Here is a 19,183-nt window from a genome sequence, read left to right on the forward strand (position 1 = left end):
AGGAACTTTATCACTTTTAGGTTGATTAAGGTTGCTGGCCTGCTGTTGCGACCGATGACTCCGCGACGTTTGTCGAAGAGTTTTGAAAAGGTGGAGTCTGACTTGAAGGCTTTATGGCATTGAAGAATTGAACAACGAACTTAAGAAGAACATCTATGGCACGACTGTAACTCACAAAGGCTGGACTTCGTATATCAATGACATATATCGCTGACAGAATACTACGCTGGTGTTAAGGAAACACTAGAGCTGGAAAAACTGATGCTCAGGCACTCTCAGTTTTAAAAACGCAACACAGGCAACAATATTGCTGTGTTGTTACAAAATGAAACGGACCAACTTGAACAAGAAATTCCTGCATTGAGGAACCTCCATCTGTTTTGTGTCACTAAAAGGATCAGAATTGTTGATGGAGTCAGAGATGCAGTTTGCAATTGGGAAACAGAAGAATTTATGTTCTTAAGTAAATGAACTACACTGTTCATATTCTTCATAACTGTTTCATGAGAGCAAGTGGAGAAGCAAACTGGGATCAAGCTGCAAGCGTCTTAAGTTGTAGGGAAAGAGTCTGATTATCTGCCCTTAAGGTGGTGTTATACCATTAAAAAAAAGTCTTGTATTTCAACTTTTTTTCAATCTTTAATAGTGCCTAACATATATATTTTGGCTTGTGATCCTTTACTTATGCAATTACAGCATACACTAAAAGTTTTGGATTTTGAGCAAAAAAAGTCAAAATGCATTTTAGTCATATTTGGAAGTTTTGGTGATATTTGAGAACACAAAATCACTCACAAATGCAGAACACAATTAGCTGTAAACATAATTCTAGTAGAGGTTGCAAATACATGTGTTACAAACAAGTATGCCAAATTTTAGATCAAATTGGTTATCGGTGTGAAAAATATCTCTGTCGCCAGGCTATAAAAGATGATTTTGAGAAAAGCTCAATTTAAAAATAAAAACAAAAAAAAATTGTTCAAAACTCCCCACTTCCATAAACTGCACCTTCTAATGTTTCGCTTTGATCACAAAACCTTTTTGTATAGCTCTTAGTTTCTTGCATCCTTATTTCACTATACTTGTACATTGTTTTTCTGCTTTAGAAATGCGCTTTGAGTCATTTATAAGACAAAAGTTATGTAGATTGCAACCTACTGTTATTTTAAGCTTATCAATTAACATAATTTACATGTTTTTGTTTCTATTTGAAAGTCAATAAATTTACCACTTTAAACTGAAATTGCAGAAACAACTCCATTATTTGAAGTAAAACCACACTTTTGCCATGAACCATCAAAGCTACACACAATGTCTCTTGATGTTTCACCTGCAGGGATTAATTCATTAGCAGCATTTTTCATCTTCTGGTCAACTAAACTCTGATAAACATCTAACAGTTTATATAAAGTTTTATTGTAGCTTTTTTTGTTCATAGGTGGCTTCATATTCATTATTCAACAAAAATTTTCTGATGATGATAACCCTTTACCCATTTCACGAAAAGTCACAATGACACGTGTGTTAATATCAAATGATTTTTGTTTACTAAATTTGCTTTTACTAGGCTCTTATTGTTTGATTAAATTTTTTTTACAAAATGTAGCAGATGAAAAAAACTCAGTTTTCCAATTGCAACTGTTACAACATATTTTTAAACCAATACTTAACCCATACTTTTAGGAGGAATCAAACATAAAATAAACATTATTTTCTTATAAATTCGGGCATTTCAGTAGCGATATAACGTTTTCTAACAGACTAAAGTTCATAACAAAGTTAAAATCTGTACTTTGAAAATCTTGAAAATCTCTATCAGCAATATTTAATTTTTTTGAAGAAGCAGAATGTGTAGCAGATTTAACAAAAGATAAAGTTTTCGTTTCTGAAGAAGAAATCTTTGTATATCTGTTTCCACAAAATTCTGCTTTTTTATTATTGTATATTCTGTTTGATAATTGTTTTCTCTTTGATTCACCCATATTATTTTTATTTTAAAAAGATAAAAGATATACCATAGCATAAATAATAAAGTTTGAATGCAGCTTGAAACAACAAGCGAATTACGTCAATAAAGCCATCATACTAAAAGAGTTGACAAGGTAAGTATTTCATGACTTTTTTTATGGTTTAACTTGTTTCTGAAGTGCATAACAACGGAATAAACAAAGCGTTGCTAGGGGGAAAATAGAAAATATTTTATACCGATATATTATAAACAAGTTTTAACATGTGAAGCTTTTTTTATTTAATTAAATCAAATAAAAATTCGAAATCTACGATGATTATATTGGTTAAATTATAAAAATAAAAAAATAAAAATTTTTTCACTTTTATTGGTGTACTACCACCTTAAAGCCAGTCTTTTTACAGAAGAATTTCAGACTTTTTTAATTCACTTCTACATTTTTCAGATCTAAACGCCAATTTCTCGAAAGCCAAGTTTATGAGTCGCTTGAATTTGGCCAAAGATCCTAAAGGAGATTTGAAAGAGTTCTTATCAAATTTGTTATCAAAAGTGGAGAAGACTCCAATTTCAATAACTTGTAGCGATTTTGGCTAGTTTAGTAATTTTTATAAATTTTTTTGTAATACGTTAAGTAATCAACGGGCCTATACCCGAATGGGTTCGGTGCCCGAAAAAAGTTTCAAATTACCCTTTCGGCGGCCAAACGGGACTTAATGTATGTATGTATGCATGCATGTATGTATGTATGCATGTATGTATGTATGCATGTATGTATGTATGTATGTATGTATGTATGTATGTATGTATGTATGTATGTATGTATGTATGTATGTATGTATGTATGTATGTATGTATGTATGTATGTATGTATGTATGTATGTATGTATGTATGTATGTATGTATGTATGTATGTATGTATGTATGTATGTATGTATGTATGTATGTATGTATGTATGTATGTATGTATGTATGTATGTATGTATGTATGTATGTATGTATGTATGTATGTATGTATGTATGTATGTATGTATGTATGTATGTATGTATGTATGTATGTATGTATGTATGTATGTATGTATGTATGTATGTATGTATGTATGTATGTATGTATGTATGTATGTATGTATGTATGTATGTATGTATGTATGTATGTATGTATGTATGTATGTACAGTAGCGTCCAAAAGTAATTGGACAAACACCTTTTTTGTTATATTTTCTCATCGAGTCAACATTTTTAAATGAAATTTTGCATAAGCATGTCAAATTATACTACAATTATGAAAAACAAAACAAAAATTCCCTTTTGGGAGTAATTACTTAAAATTTTGCTAAAAGAATGGAAATGACTGGCTCAAAAGTAATTGGACAAACTAAATATGTCGTTTAAAAAAAAAACTTTCTCAACAAAGGATAAATTTTCAGCATTTTTTATGAAGATTTCTGTTAAATAATATATATAATATTACATAGTGTTATATTCTGTTACATAATGTATATAATCTGAGCATAATCCTAGTACTTCATTGGAAAACCTTTTGCCGCAACGACAGCATTACATCTACGTGGCATTGAATCAACCAAATTAATTAAAACATCAATTGGTATTTCCTCCCAAGTGCGCTTAATCAACTCAAACAAATCATGCTGATTAGATGGTTTCCGAACACTAATTTTTCTCTCAATATGTTCCCAAAGATGTTCGATTGGGTTCAGGTCCGGAGATTGTGACGGCCATTCCAAGATACGAACTTTCTTTTGAGCTAAAAAATCCATGACTAGCTTGGAAGTGTGTTTTGAATCATTATCGTGTTGGAAAATCCAACCACGCAACATTTTGTTATTTGCATGTGGCAGCATTATATCTTTGATTATTCCTTTATACATGTTTTGGTCCATAATGCCTTGAACTCGATAGATTGGACCTACTCCATCACGGCTAAAACATGACCAAACCATAATTGAACCACCACCATGCTTTACTGTAGGAACTTGGTACTTAACATCATTTCGAAGACCTTTTGGACGTCGAACATATTTAATACCATCAGAACCAAACATATTAAACTTTGACTCATCACTCCATAGTATTTTTGACCATTGGTTTGCTGTCCAACTTAGATGCTCTTTAGCGAATTTTAACCGTGCTCTACGATTTTTTGCAGAAATAAAAGGTTTTTTAACAGGACGACGGCCAAAAAGGTTGTTTTGTCTTAAGCGACGCTTTACTGTTGCATAAGAGCAAGAAATTTGATGGGACTGAGTAAGTTCTCTATGAATTTCTTTAGCACTCTTGCGCGGATCTGCCTTTGACGATCTTGCTACAACATTATCTTGGCGAAAAGTTGTTGATTTCGGGCGTCCTGACTTTGTTGATACTTGGAAGTGACTCCGTTGTTGAAAAACTTTTAATGTATAACCAACTGTTGATCGTGGAATATTCATATCTATTGAAATTTGTCGCACAGTCTTACCGTTATTAAATGCTTGTACAATCAACTTTTTCACTGCCTCGCTTAAATATTTATTATGTCCCATTACAAATTATTGATCATTGAATGTTTTTATAAAAATCTGCCTTCAGAAAAAGAAGTTAAAATAGTCTTAGTTATATCAACATTGTTAGAGTTTAGTTTGTCCAATTACTTTTGAGCCAATCATTTCCATTCTTTTAGCAAAATTTTGAGTAATTACTCCCAAAAGGGAATTTTTGTTTTGTTTTTCATAATTTTAGTATAATTTGACACGCTTACACGAAATTTCATTTAAAAATCTTTACTTAATGAGAAAATATAACAAAAAAGGTGTTTGTCCAATTACTTTTGGACGCTACTGTATGTATGTATGTATGTATGTATGTATGTATGTATGTATGTATGTATGTATGTATGTATGTATGTATGTATGTATGTATGTATGTATGTATGTATGTATGTATGTATGTATGTATGTATGTATGTATGTATGTATGTATGTATGTATGTATGTATGTATGTATGTATGTATGTATGTATGTATGTATGTATGTATGTATGTATGTATGTATGTATGTATGTATGTATGTATGTATGTATGTATGTATGTATGTATGTATGTATGTATGTATGTATGTATGTATGCATGTATGTATAGATGTATAGATGTATCGAAGCCGGATTAAGGGTCTAGGGGGCCGGGAGCCGAAAAATATTTGGGTCTCTATTCCAAAAAAGTTTATTTAAAAATGAATGCAAAAAACATAAGATTACTTTTTTATTTAAATAGAAACTCTTCTTGCTTTCACATTTGCAAAATCAATTACAACATCTTAAAAATTTATATTTTTTAACAGTGTTCTTTCAATTGTCATTAAAAAAACAGCATTTAAACGATCGTTTAAGATTAAAGAACGGAGATCATTCTTAACTATTGCCATTTTTGAAAATGGTCTCTCTGCACTACAATTAGTAATGGGAAGAGTAAGAAAAATCAGATACGCGATGTCAACATTGGGAAAAACTGATTCTAACTTATTCCTACTAATTGCTTGTAAACATTCAAGTGCTGATATATTCTTCTCATTTGCCATGAACTTGGAAACTGGATAATTTCATCAGAGAATTGCGTATCTAAGTCTGAAGAATAAATCGTACACAAGGATTTGGCAGCAGCAACAATGACAGGAGCGGTCACGATCTGAAAACTAGTTAGAAAACCAAACTTTCTCTCTGCAGACTCGCAAGCAAAAAGCCTTTCTTTTAAACACATTTTCAACTTGTCTATGATTAGAAAAAAATACTTGATTTTAAATTTTTCATTGCCACTAAGAACCGCATCATTCTTGCTATTTTCACAAACCCTAATTTGCGCGTCTTCTTTCTTTTATTTTCAAGCTTGTACTGATTAGGAATAATGCTTGAGAACCTTTTAGCGCTTTGTTGAATGTCGAGAAAATTTTCACGAACTGAAGTCACATATTCCAAAAGAGATTAAAGCAATCGAACACCAAGATCCAGATCTGCAGTTTTATCCTGAAGTTTCATACTAGTAGCATCAAATCGTAACATTATTCTATGCCATAGCTCCGTTATAAAAGCAACATCCAAAGTTTTCATTTTTTTTTAAAAGAGCAGTGGCTTCGTTTTGTGTCTGACATTTTTCATATTTATCCAGAATAATTGATTCTAATGTCTCAAGGATATGATTGTAATTTGAATGTAAAACTTTAGTAAAAACGGCTCTTGCTGACCAGCTTGTCCAACTCAGGCTTTTAATGGTAACTTTCCTGTCCTTTCCAGCACCACTTACAAGACCTGAACAAACTATCTGCCATCTGTGAGTTGAAAAAGCACAGAAGTTTTACAGCGATTGGAGAAACCCAAAGAAATCGGATGCAGCCTCACAGCTGTCAACAGCATTTACGCCAACTAAATTTAGAGAATGTCCTGCACAAGGAATCAATTCAATGTTTGGGTTCTCATTTTTCAGTAGCGTTTGTAGGCCTTTGTATTTTCCTGACATGTTAGATGAATTGTCGTATGACTGACCACAAGCATATTTAATGTTTAAGCCAAGCTTATCTAATGTTTTCTTGACAGCATCTGCCATTGCCTTTCTGCTATGTCCGCATGAAGATTCAAACCAAATAAATTTTTCTTCCACAACAGCTTCCTCGCTCACATATTGAATGATTATTGCAAGTTAGTCACAGTGTGAAGTATCAGTTGATGAGTCAATAATCAGTGAAAAGTATTTAGCACTGGCAATTTCGCTGCTAATGGAATCCAGAACTTTTTTTGCCATTAAGAAGACAATTTCTTCATAACTTGTTGATGAAATGTATGAAACATTTCCTCTCCCCTGGTTTCCTCGGCTTTCTAATTAATTAGCAAGAAATGGATCAAATTTTGCTAAGAACTGCAAGGCTCTGAGAAAATTTCCATTACTGAAGTCTCCTATTTCTTCTGAATCACCTCTAAGAGCTAGACCTCGACTGCACAAAAACTTCAAATATTCAACAACTCTTCTCAGAATTTCCCTCCAGTAACGCTTTTCATCCTCCAACTGCTGTTTTAAATAAATATCAATTTTTCCTTTTGATGTAACTTTTCCAAAATAGCACTGAACTGCATCAGAATGCTGCTTGCTTTGTTCGTGTCTATGTATAGAACGCAGTCCATGTGCCTAGTCGTTGAATCCAGATTTGAAACTGTTGTCTGAATCTTGAAAAAGCAAGCAGGAGAAACAAAATATTTTTCCTGTGGATGGTGAATAAATAAGCCAGTCTCTCTTTCGAGTTTCACCATTTTTCAACTTAAAAGAAAAATAGATAAGAGAGCAGCACCTTATTTTGGTGTTTGTTACTTTTTTAGATTTTTCAAAACTTTTGTCTTCAACATTTTGATCAAAAATTTCTTTTATAGAAATCCAGTAGCGCTGCACTTCTTTCAAATCCGTCCACAATCCTGGGTCAGATTGACATTAACAAACTGGACTAAAACAAAAAACAACGGTGCAGTTTAAGTTAAAGATTAATGATAATAATGCGTTTAATAATATTAATCATAACAAAAATAACAACAATAATAATAATAACAACAGTAGCAAAAGAAATAATAATAATGGTAATAACAATAATAACAATAAATTAAATTATTTATTCCTTCCTCTAAATTCCAAGGTATTCTTACATTCTGCAATTGTGAACTTTCTGCAGTTAAGTTTGATTTACTTGAAAAACATTGATTCTCCTATAATGCTTTATCAGGAGATCGGAAAAAATTAGTCAATTTTGGGATTTTTTTTAATGTTGTTTACTGTCTGTCACGTTTATTTTTTTTCAGTTTGCGTTTTAAATATCCGCTTAGATATTTTCTGTACATTAATGTCCAATTATTCCAAAAATAATTATAATCTTAATTTATAACTCTTATGTGGTAAAAAAAAAAAAAGAACTAAAAAACTAACATTTCAAAAAATATATAAAATATTTAATACATATTTACCAATAAATATAAAAAAACAAAAAAAAACAAACAACTATTAATTTAAGTGATATTATTTGTTCTCAAATAAAATAAAAAATTCAAATCAAAATGTCAATTCGCATTTTTTGAGAAATAATTAAGCAGTTTAGCATTTAACTTGTATCCGTTTATTTCACTTTTTCAAGCAAGCAAAAAAAAAAAATTGTTCGAACTTTTTTCCAATACAGTTCGAACGTGTTCAAGTTCGAACTTTTTCTTAAAAGTTTAGAGTTTTTATTTTTAATTACATAAGAAATTAATGGAATTTATTTGATTAGAAATTATCAAAATTAATTTCCTTAGAAATTAGTAAAATTAATTTAGAATGCCAAGTCATATATAATAAAAAAAAATTTATATATACCTTACAATTTTCGTAGTCTTACAAATTTCGTAGTTTCGTAGTAAAATCTAAACATCTTCGAGATGATTATAAGGAAGCTGCGGAATTAGCACTTTATCTCTTAGGCGGACCATAACCTAAAATATGGAAATCTTGTGGAGCTAATCATCATGCCAGATGGATGTAACGTTTATTGTATGCACCAAAGATGTTTATCTTTAAAGAAGATTTACTTAATTCTGATGCAGTAAAATTAAAGACTTATTTGACTTTCAGCTCAGTTCTGTATGTTAAAGCATCGCTAGAAGCACCAAAAGGTGCTGATGCACCAATTAATGATATTCAGTTATACAAAGATCTAGGAGCTCTGGGACAGATCTCAGGCTTCTCTGTCGCAGCTCATAAAGCTCAAGAAGTTCTTAACAGGCACTTTTGGTATCTAACTGAGGAGGTGTCGGTCTTCAGTCTTTTTTCTAATAAACTTTTTGCAAATGAAAAAACTAAAATTGTGTCAAAGTTGAAAAATGTGGGAAAGTCACTTGCTATCAATTCTGGTAAAACCTACTCTTCCATCCATTCAAATGAACTCAGAGCTTTTGTTATATATTGGGAAACGATCTTGGTTGCTCTTTCATAATTTGAACGATAATGGCAAATGGCTCAAACATCCTCCTTCAGAATGGGAGGAAGATGAAAACTATTTGCAGATGAAATTTTTCATTAAAACTGTCAAGGTTACCAACAATACTACTGAGCGAGGAATCAAGTTATGCTCGGATTTTCTTATGATCCTTACAAAGGTAAAGCAAAGATATTTATAAAATATATTGAAAAATTCTTGTGGTTGAAAGTAGTTAAAACTCATAGAAAACTTATTGGTAATTTGAATAAGAAGCAACTATTCTCTGGCATGGTTAAAATACAAAGATTAACTTTTTTTTCCATTATCACAACACCGCAACTGAAGGAAACTGGATTATATGTAATATTTGATTTATATTATAAAAGTAAAACACATTTTTCATTATAAAAAAAGCATTTTGAACATTTGGAATTGATACAGAATGTTCCTTACTCCCTTCTTTATCTTCTCCTTTAACATCTTTTTGGGGGGAAGTTTAAGCATAAAAACGCGATTCTTTAAAGCAAATTCATCAGTACTCAGAACCATCTTATAACATGTTTTTTTTTTAAATAATAGCTTTTATATGTAAAGAAACAACTTTTCATGCAGCCAGGGGTAACTTTCAAACAATTTTGGTTTTGGCCAGCCCCAAAATATATATATGTATATATATATATATGTATATATATATATATATATATATATATATATATATATATATATATATATATATATATATATATATATATATATATATATATATATATATATATATATATATATATATATATATATAAATGGGTAAAAGATAAAATTTTGGCCTATGTTTGTTGTGTTAAAAGATAAACTTGTTTTATCATGTTTATATATACAAATATATTTTGGAAATGTTTGATAACCATTCTTGTATTTTAAAAATATAATGAAAGTTCTGGTATCATGTCAAACATTAAAAAAAAAAAAGGCTTATCACATAATTCAGTGAAAAATGTTGAAAGTGTTAAATAAAAAATTAACCACTCTGTTTAGAGCACATTTTTAATCTAATTTGACCAAATACGTAACACAAGGAAACTTCAAGCTAATTTAAAAAAATTTAATCTTTAAAGTTGATCAGTAAAAAGTTGCCAAACAGCTGAAAACATTGCATCAATATATGTTCTTGATCCTAAAAAAGCACACAAATGTTTATTTTAATAACAAGCAATAAAAAGACCAATTATGAAAACAAAGCAAAAGTAAATAAAACTGTAAGAATAAGGAGTGAGAAGAGAAGTAATCAAAATTTAAATAAAAAACACCTGAAAAACTAAACAATTCTTGCTATGGGTTTGCCTAAGCAAACAAATAGCAATCAAACCCAATTCTGAAGGTAAAAAATATTAAAATGTGAAAGAAAAAATATCTAAGTATGTATATATATATATATATATATATATATATATATATATATATATATATATATATATATATATATATATATATACATATATATAAACTATATATATATGTATATATATACATAGATATATACACACATTCGTATACATATATATATATATATATATATATATATATATATATATATATATATATATATATATATATATATATATATATATATATATATATATATATATATATATATGTTTGTATGTGTATTTACAACTAGAAAAAATTGAGTGCTAAGATCAAATAAAATTGTTCACTTCTGTAAAAACTCGTCGAAATATGAAAAAAAATTTGTATGCTCAGATATAAAGATTATTTCTTTGTAAAAGTGTAAACAAATCAACATATTCAAGAATGTTAATTTCCTAAGAAAAGCGCAGCTTGAAACTTTTTGATATAATCTTTATCTTATTTGAATCATTTTCTTATACAACTGAGATTTGCTTATTATGATTTCAGTTTTAAAAAGAGTTTAAGATATTGATTATATGGAAACCTTTGTAAATAACCAGTCAACGAACTAAAAAAACTCGTTGCTACGGACCGTAGCCATTATTATAATTTAAATCATTTTAAGTTACAACTGCGCTTGCCCATGATAACTTGTCGCTTCTGAAAGACCGTGTACGAGATCACCAAGTTTTTTGCACAAGTAAGCAGTCTTGCTCTTAGGAAACCCAAAAATCATCAGAAATAAAATCTGCTCAACACTTTTTTAACTTACAGCTGCAACCAAAACAAAAAAAAAACTCAAACAAATAGCAGCCCATTAAAAGGATTTTCGCTCAAATCATCTGGCTAAATTAACTCTGGCTGAACTTTTCTTCTGTTGAATTTCGTTTTCTGTTTTTGAGCTATTTAACTACTTTTTGATTGGACAATTTTAATTAACTTTTTTTTTTCGAACATTTTACAAAACAGAAAACTGTCGAGAAAATACGAAAAGATGAGATTTTGATTATTTTACATTTTTTAAAGTCCAAAGGAATTAATGGACGCCTTAAAACAAGGTATTGCATAATGCTCAGCAATGCACCGAATATTTTACTTACTGATGCACCGAATATGGGTTTTTAAGTTATTACTGCTAGAATTTAAACTGATTAAAAACTCACATCTAGTACGTCAATTAATATATGGTTGACTGTTAATCCTTAAAAGTTACACAAAGTTTATTTAAAAAAATATGAAACACAGAGATTTACCAAACTGAAAGTAATGTTTATTTTGCTGCATACGGATGTTCCAAAAGTATGTGGCATCCAGGCTAAGCAAACAAATGAGGTTACGTTACTATATTACGTAACTTTATTATAAAAGTAATAAAGTTATGTAACTTAGTAACGTAATATAAAAACGCAAGTCTCAACTAAAAAGCGCAGAGGGAAGTATACGTAGATTCATGATCTGCATTTTATCATTCAGATTATTTGAAAATATCAGACTTCTTAGGATAAAACCAGATATACTGGTTTATTCCTGTAGAAGTCTGATAATTCAGGACCTGATGATATAAACGCTCGTGCTTACATGATTTCGTTCAATATTGGTGCTGAAATTGTTAAACAACTTTGTTGTTGTTTAAAAGTCAAAAGTGTTCGTAATTTGCTGTTTTCTATAATTGACACGAAGGTATCTTGCAGTTTTTTTTATGATTTTCTATTATAATCACAAAGATATTTATTACTTTTAGGAAGTTTCTTTGATGATATTTACGCATTTACGAAATTAATTGTGTTACGACGGAGTAAGTTTGAAAACAATGACCCCTGATCTTGGTTCATACATTTTTTATTATGATAAAGGAAAAATTAACAAAACAGTACCGTCAACTACGATTACTTGGAACTGCAGGGCAATTTGGGAAAAAAACATTGGTTTAGCTTCAGCTATTTTGACAGCCTTGATGTTTAATAAATACTTAAATTAAGTTCTCTTATTAAGTAACAGCATCAATAAACACGTCAGTTTCAATGCCAGGCCTATCGAACTTGCTAAAACGAAAGTATCGTCTTCAATTCAAGTTATAAATGCAAGTATTCACAGTTGACGGTAGTGAAAAAACAAAATTCATCATGCTTAATCTTCAAAAGCGTTTTAATATGTATGTTTTTGACTTCATCTTTTTTTAAACATGTGCAATAATCTGAATTTTATATTTAGCTTATTACTCAAGTTTAAGAGACTTCTACCTATTCCGCCTTCACCTTCGACTTCATGGAATTCAACAAACCAAACTTTGACAAAAATAAAAAGCTACAAGTATTATCAAATTGAACTGAAATGTAATTCAAAAAAATAGTTAAATGTTTAAGTTTCTGAAAAAACCTCAATACAAATATTGGTATAACAGTAACAGTGACTTTAAGAATTAACATAGATGCATGCATGCATGCATGCATGCATGCATGCATGCATGCATGCATACATACATACATACATACATACATACATACATACATACATACATACATACATACATACATACATACATACATACATACATACATACATACATACATACATACATACATACATACATACATACATACATACATACATACATACATACATACATACATACATACATACATACATACATACATACATACATACATACATACATATATACATACATACATACATGCATGCATGCATGCCACGGTCGTTTACATAAAGCGAAACAGCGCTATGTTATTATACGCATGCTTTTTAAATAGAAATCGTAAGCGATGTAAACATGAAAAAAGTTTATGATTTATCAATAGAGGCAATCCTAACGTTTTCTCAAGCAATTTTACAAATAGAAATCTTCTTTAAAAAGTGTAAATTGAAATGGTTCCTATAATAAGCAAATTATATGTCTTAAAAAAACCTTGAAATTTAGTTGAAACTTAATGTATGTATGTATGTATGTATGTATGTATGTATGTATGTATGTATGTATGTATGTATGTATGTATGTATGTATGTATGTATGTATGTATGTATGTATGTATGTATGTATGTATGTATGTATGTATGTATGTATGTATGTATGTATGTATGTATGTATGTATGTATGTATGTATGTATGTATGTATGTATGTATGTATGTATGTATGTATACATGCATGCATGCATGCATCTATATTAATTCTTAAAGTTACTGTTACTGTTATACCAATATATTTATTGAGGTTTTTTCAGAAATTTAAACATTTAAGTATTTTTTTGAATTACATCCCAGCTAGCCTATACAGACGGGTCCCGTACGGTATTGAACCGGGGATCTGGTATGGTTTTTATCCGGGTTATGGTACCGGGAGTCAGACGGGTCCCGTACGGTATTGGACCGGGGATCTGGTATGTTTTTTATCCAGGTAATGGCACCGGGAGTCAGACGGGAACCGTACGGTTTTCCCGGGCGTTAACGCAACATATTGACTGTTTAGAATTTACCTTAGGGATGAAGTTTGAAATTGGCGTTTTGTTGTGTGAAAGTTTTTGCGATACTTTGTTAATATTATATTTCTTTTACGCTTTAATGTTGTTTCTTTTTCAAATAGTGGTATATATTTTTTTTGGATATATTTTTCAAATACTTCGTTAAAGTTGTCCGTTTTTAAATTACGATTGTCGGATAAGAACAATTTTTTTACTGTTTGATTATTGTAAAATACATTTGAAAATAATTTTTTTACTAACAGTATTTTAGGTATTGCAGTTTCATTATGTTTTCGTTATGTTTGCAATAACTATTTACAGATAATTCTATGTTGATTTTTGCAAATTGATTGAAACATTAAGTTGAAAACACTGGTTTTTAGTTGTTGAGATACTGTAATTAAACTACGCGCGAAAGCAATTACAAAGAGTTGACATTGCGCAGTTTCCTTAAAATCGTATAAACATACTTTGAGCGGTATTTTTATGGACATATTTGAGTTGATTTGTAAAGTGTAAATTGAAGGCGAATTTTTTGAAGATGGGAGTTTTTTATTATTTTATTCGCCGGGAGAAAGCAACATATACGTTGTAAATAATTTTTACCGCATATAATTTATAAAATCTATCTTCATTTAATTTATAACAAAACTATTTTAGTAATTGGGGAATATTTATAACCTAATAAGATTTTATTACCCATATACTTTTTTTATATTACTTGTTATTATATTATTATCTATTTATTGTTTGTTACTTAATTAACTATTAAATAACAGAAAAACATTTTGTAAAATTACGAAGATGTAAGTAACCTTACTATGAGTTCAGGAATTTTAAAAGAAGTATCATGCAATTAATCCGAGTTATTGAATAATATTTTAGTGTTTAATTCTTCTAAATCATGTCCAATTGTCAAAAATACTTTGTTACCCGAGTCTTCTAAAATTCCCGAAAATTAATGCTGGTTGGATGACAATATAAACTTACCTTTTAGTAACTCTGTCATTAGTTTTGAAGAATCTTGTGATAACATCGAATGGAAAGCTTGTTTGCATGATGATTTTGACAGTGATGGTATTTGTGGCAACAATTACGTAACAAAAGTTAATGAAATTGTATCGGATGAATTAAGGCAATGGACGATTGCATTTAACATATCTCATAGTGCTATAAATAATTTGCTTCAGAATTTGCAAAAATCAAATTTAGATTTGCCTAAAGATGCTAGAGCACCTCTTAGAACTGGTCAAAACATTATTACTGCTTCTGTAGCTGGTGGTGAATATTTTTATATAGTATTAAAAAACTTTTTATCTTTGCTCCTAAATAAATCTTTAATTTCATCTGATATTACACAGCTTACAATTCACATAAATATTGATGGTATTCCTTTATTTAACAGCTCAAACATTTCTGTCTGGCCAATTCTTAGTTCAGTTGTAGCAATGTCTTTCCTAGTTCTTGTCAGTAATGGTGGAGGCAGCTTGACACAATTTATCAAGCAAAACATGGCCTATTTAATGACATCTAAGCAAGCGCAACAGTGTAGCTTGATTGGCCAACGAAGCAAAATCAAATTTTGAGCACTGCAACACTTTCATATTTTGTTTAGTAAGTATTCACTTCAAATTTGTATGCCCACATATAAAAGCAACATTTTAATCTTGAGTTATTTATTTAGATCACAATATTTAGCCCAGAAAAGTAATACTTGCTAAATGGTGTAATAATAATAATAATAATAATAATAATAATAATAATAATAATAATAATAATAATAATAATAATAATAACAATAATAATAATAATAATAATAATAATAATAATAATAATAATAAAAATGATAATAATAAAAATAATAATAATAATAATAATAATAATAATAATAATAATTATTGTTAATAATAATGATAATAATAATAATAATATTTATAATGATAATAACAATAATAACTTGTAATAATAGTAACTTGTAATTGCTTTTTTTTGAAATAGACTTTTGCATATACTTAACCGCTTATCAGTTTTAGCAATTATTTAGTAATGTGACATAGTGATAATAATAATAACAATAATAATAATAATAATAATAATAATTATTATTATTATTATTATTATTATTATTATTATTATTATTATTATTATTATTATTATTATTATTATTATTATTATTATTATTATTATTATTATTATTATTATTATTATTATTATTATTATAATTATCACTATAATAATAATAGTAATAATAGTAATAATAATTATCATTATTATAATTATTACTATTATTATTGTTAATATTACTGTTATTATTATTATAATTATTAATATTATTATTGTTAATATTACTGCTACTATTATTATAATTGTTATTATTATTATTATTATTATTATTGTTGTTATTATTATTATTATATTTATTATCATTATTATACCCATAATACCTGGGATAATTGTGGGATCCATCTGGGTTATCCCAGCTGAATACCAGCTGGGTTCCGATTGGGTTCTGTTTGCTATCCCTTCTGAATACCATCTGGGTCCCGGCTGGGTCCCGTTTACGCATTCTGGCGGGAATCCCGGACGGGTCCCGTCTAAATCCCGCGGACAAAAACCGGCGGGATCCGTCTGGATTACCCATAAGGGTCCCGTCCTGCGGCCCGGCTGGGACCCACCCGGGTACCTTACGGGCTGGCTAGCTGGGATTTCAGTTTAATTCGATAATACTTGTAGCTTTTTATTTTTGTCAAAGTTTGGTTTGTTGAATTCCATGAAGTCGAAGGTGAAGGCGGAATAGGTAGAAGTCTCTTAAACTTGAGTAATAAGCTAAATATAAAATTCAGATTATTGCACATGTTTAAAAAAAGATGAAGTCAAAAACATACATATTAAAACGCTTTTGAAGATTAAGCATGATGAATTTTGTTTTTTCACTACCGTCAACTGTGAATACTTGCATTTATAACTTGAATTGAAGACGATACTTTCGTTTTAGCAAGTTCGATAGGCCTGGCATTGAAACTGACGTGTTTATTGATGCTGTTACTTAATAAGAGAACTTAATTTAAGTATTTATTAAACATCAAGGCTGTCAAAATAGCTGAAGCTAAACCAATGTTTTTTTCCCAAATTGCCCTGCAGTTCCAAGTAATCGTAGTTGACGGTACTGTTTTGTTAATTTTTCCTTTATCATAATAAAAAATGTATGAACCAAGATCAGGGGTCATTGTTTTCAAACTTACTCCGTCGTAACACAATTAATTTCGTAAATGCGTAAATATCATCAAAGAAACTTCCTAAAAGTAATAAATATCTTTGTGATTATAATAGAAAATCATAAAAAAAACTGCAAGATACCTTCGTGTCAATTATAGAAAACAGCAAATTACGAACACTTTTGACTTTTAAACAACAACAAAGTTGTTTAAGAATTTCAGCACCAATATTGAACGAAATCATGTAAGCACGAGCGTTTATATCATCAGGTCCTGAATTATCAGACTTCTACAGGAATAAACCAGTATATCTGGTTTTATCCTAAGAAGTCTGATATTTTCAAATAATCTGAATGATAAAATGCAGATCATGAATCTACGTATACTTCCCTCTGCGCTTTTTAGTTGAGACTTGCGTTTTTATATTACGTTACTAAGTTACATAACTTTATTACTTTTATAATAAAGTTACGTAATATAGTAACGTAACCTCATTTGTTTGCTTAGCCTGGATGCCACATACTTTTGGAACATCCGTATGCAGCAAAATAAACATTACTTTCAGTTTGGTAAATCTCTGTGTTTCATATTTTTTTAAATAAACTTTGTGTAACTTTTAAGGATTAACAGTCAACCATATATTAATTGACGTACTAGATGTGAGTTTTTAATCAGTTTAAATTCTAGCAGTAATAACTTAAAAACCCATATTCGGTGCATCAGTAAGTAAAATATTCGGTGCATTGCTGAGCATTATGCAATACCTTGTTTTAAGGCGTCCATTAATTCCTTTGGACTTTAAAAAATGTAAAATAATCAAAATCTCATCTTTTCGTATTTTCTCGACAGTTTTCTGTTTTGTAAAATGTTCGAAAAAAAAAAGTTAATTAAAATTGTCCAATCAAAAAGTAGTTAAATAGCTCAAAAACAGAAAACGAAATTCAACAGAAGAAAAGTTCAGCCAGAGTTAATTTAGCCAGATGATTTGAGCGAAAATCCTTTTAATGGGCTGCTATTTGTTTGAGTTTTTTTTTTGTTTTGGTTGCAGCTGTAAGTTAAAAAAGTGTTGAGCAGATTTTATTTCTGATGATTTTTGGGTTTCCTAAGAGCAAGACTGCTTACTTGTGCAAAAAACTTGGTGATCTCGTACACGGTCTTTCAGAAGCGACAAGTTATCATGGGCAAGCGCAGTTGTAACTTAAAATGATTTAAATTATAATAATGGCTACGGTCCGTAGCAACGAGTTTTTTTAGTTCGTTGACTGGTTATTTACAAAGGTTTCCATATAATCAATATCTTAAACTCTTTTTAAAACTGAAATCATAATAAGCAAATCTCAGTTGTATAAGAAAATGATTCAAATAAGATAAAGATTATATCAAAAAGTTTCAAGCTGCGCTTTTCTTAGGAAATTAACATTCTTGAATATGTTGATTTGTTTACACTTTTACAAAGAAATAATCTTTATATCTGAGCATACAAATTTTTTTTCATATTTCGACGAGTTTTTACAGAAGTGAACAATTTTATTTGATCTTAGCACTCAATTTTTTCTAGTTGTAAATACACATACAAACATATATATATATATATATATATATATATATATATATATATATATATATATATATATATATATATATATATATATATATATATATATATATATATATATATATGTATACGAATGTGTGTATATATCTATGTATATATATACATATATATATAGTTTATATATATGTATATATATATATATATATATATATATATATATATATATATATATATATATATATATATATATATATATATATACATACTTAGATATTTTTTCTTTCACATTTTAATATTTTTTACCTTCAGAATTGGGTTTGATTGCTATTTGTTTGCTTAGGCAAACCCATAGCAAGAATTGTTTAGTTTTTCAGGTGTTTTTTATTTAAATTTTGATTACTTCTCTTCTCACTCCTTATTCTTACAGTTTTATTTACTTTTGCTTTGTTTTCATAATTGGTCTTTTTATTGCTTGTTATTAAAATAAACATTTGTGTGCTTTTTTAGGATCAAGAACATATATTGATGCAATGTTTTCAGCTGTTTGGCAACTTTTTACTGATCAACTTTAAAGATTAAATTTTTTTAAATTAG

General features: G+C 29.0%; 2 pseudogenes; both read right to left on the minus strand.

Moving 5' to 3' along the window:
- Positions 1–1,178: 1,178 nt before the first annotated feature.
- Positions 1,179–2,064, minus strand: LOC149892853 (uncharacterized; annotated as a pseudogene).
- A 3,197-nt stretch (positions 2,065–5,261) lies between these two features.
- Positions 5,262–6,614, minus strand: LOC149892854 (uncharacterized; annotated as a pseudogene).
- Between the last annotated feature and the right edge of the window lie 12,569 nt (positions 6,615–19,183).

Source organism: Hydra viridissima, unplaced genomic scaffold, assembly GCF_058129835.1.
Source record: "Hydra viridissima isolate aposymbiotic clone 2 unplaced genomic scaffold, HvirCarnegie_v1 scaffold_1, whole genome shotgun sequence".
Classification (NCBI taxonomy): Eukaryota; Metazoa; Cnidaria; class Hydrozoa; order Anthoathecata; family Hydridae; genus Hydra; species Hydra viridissima.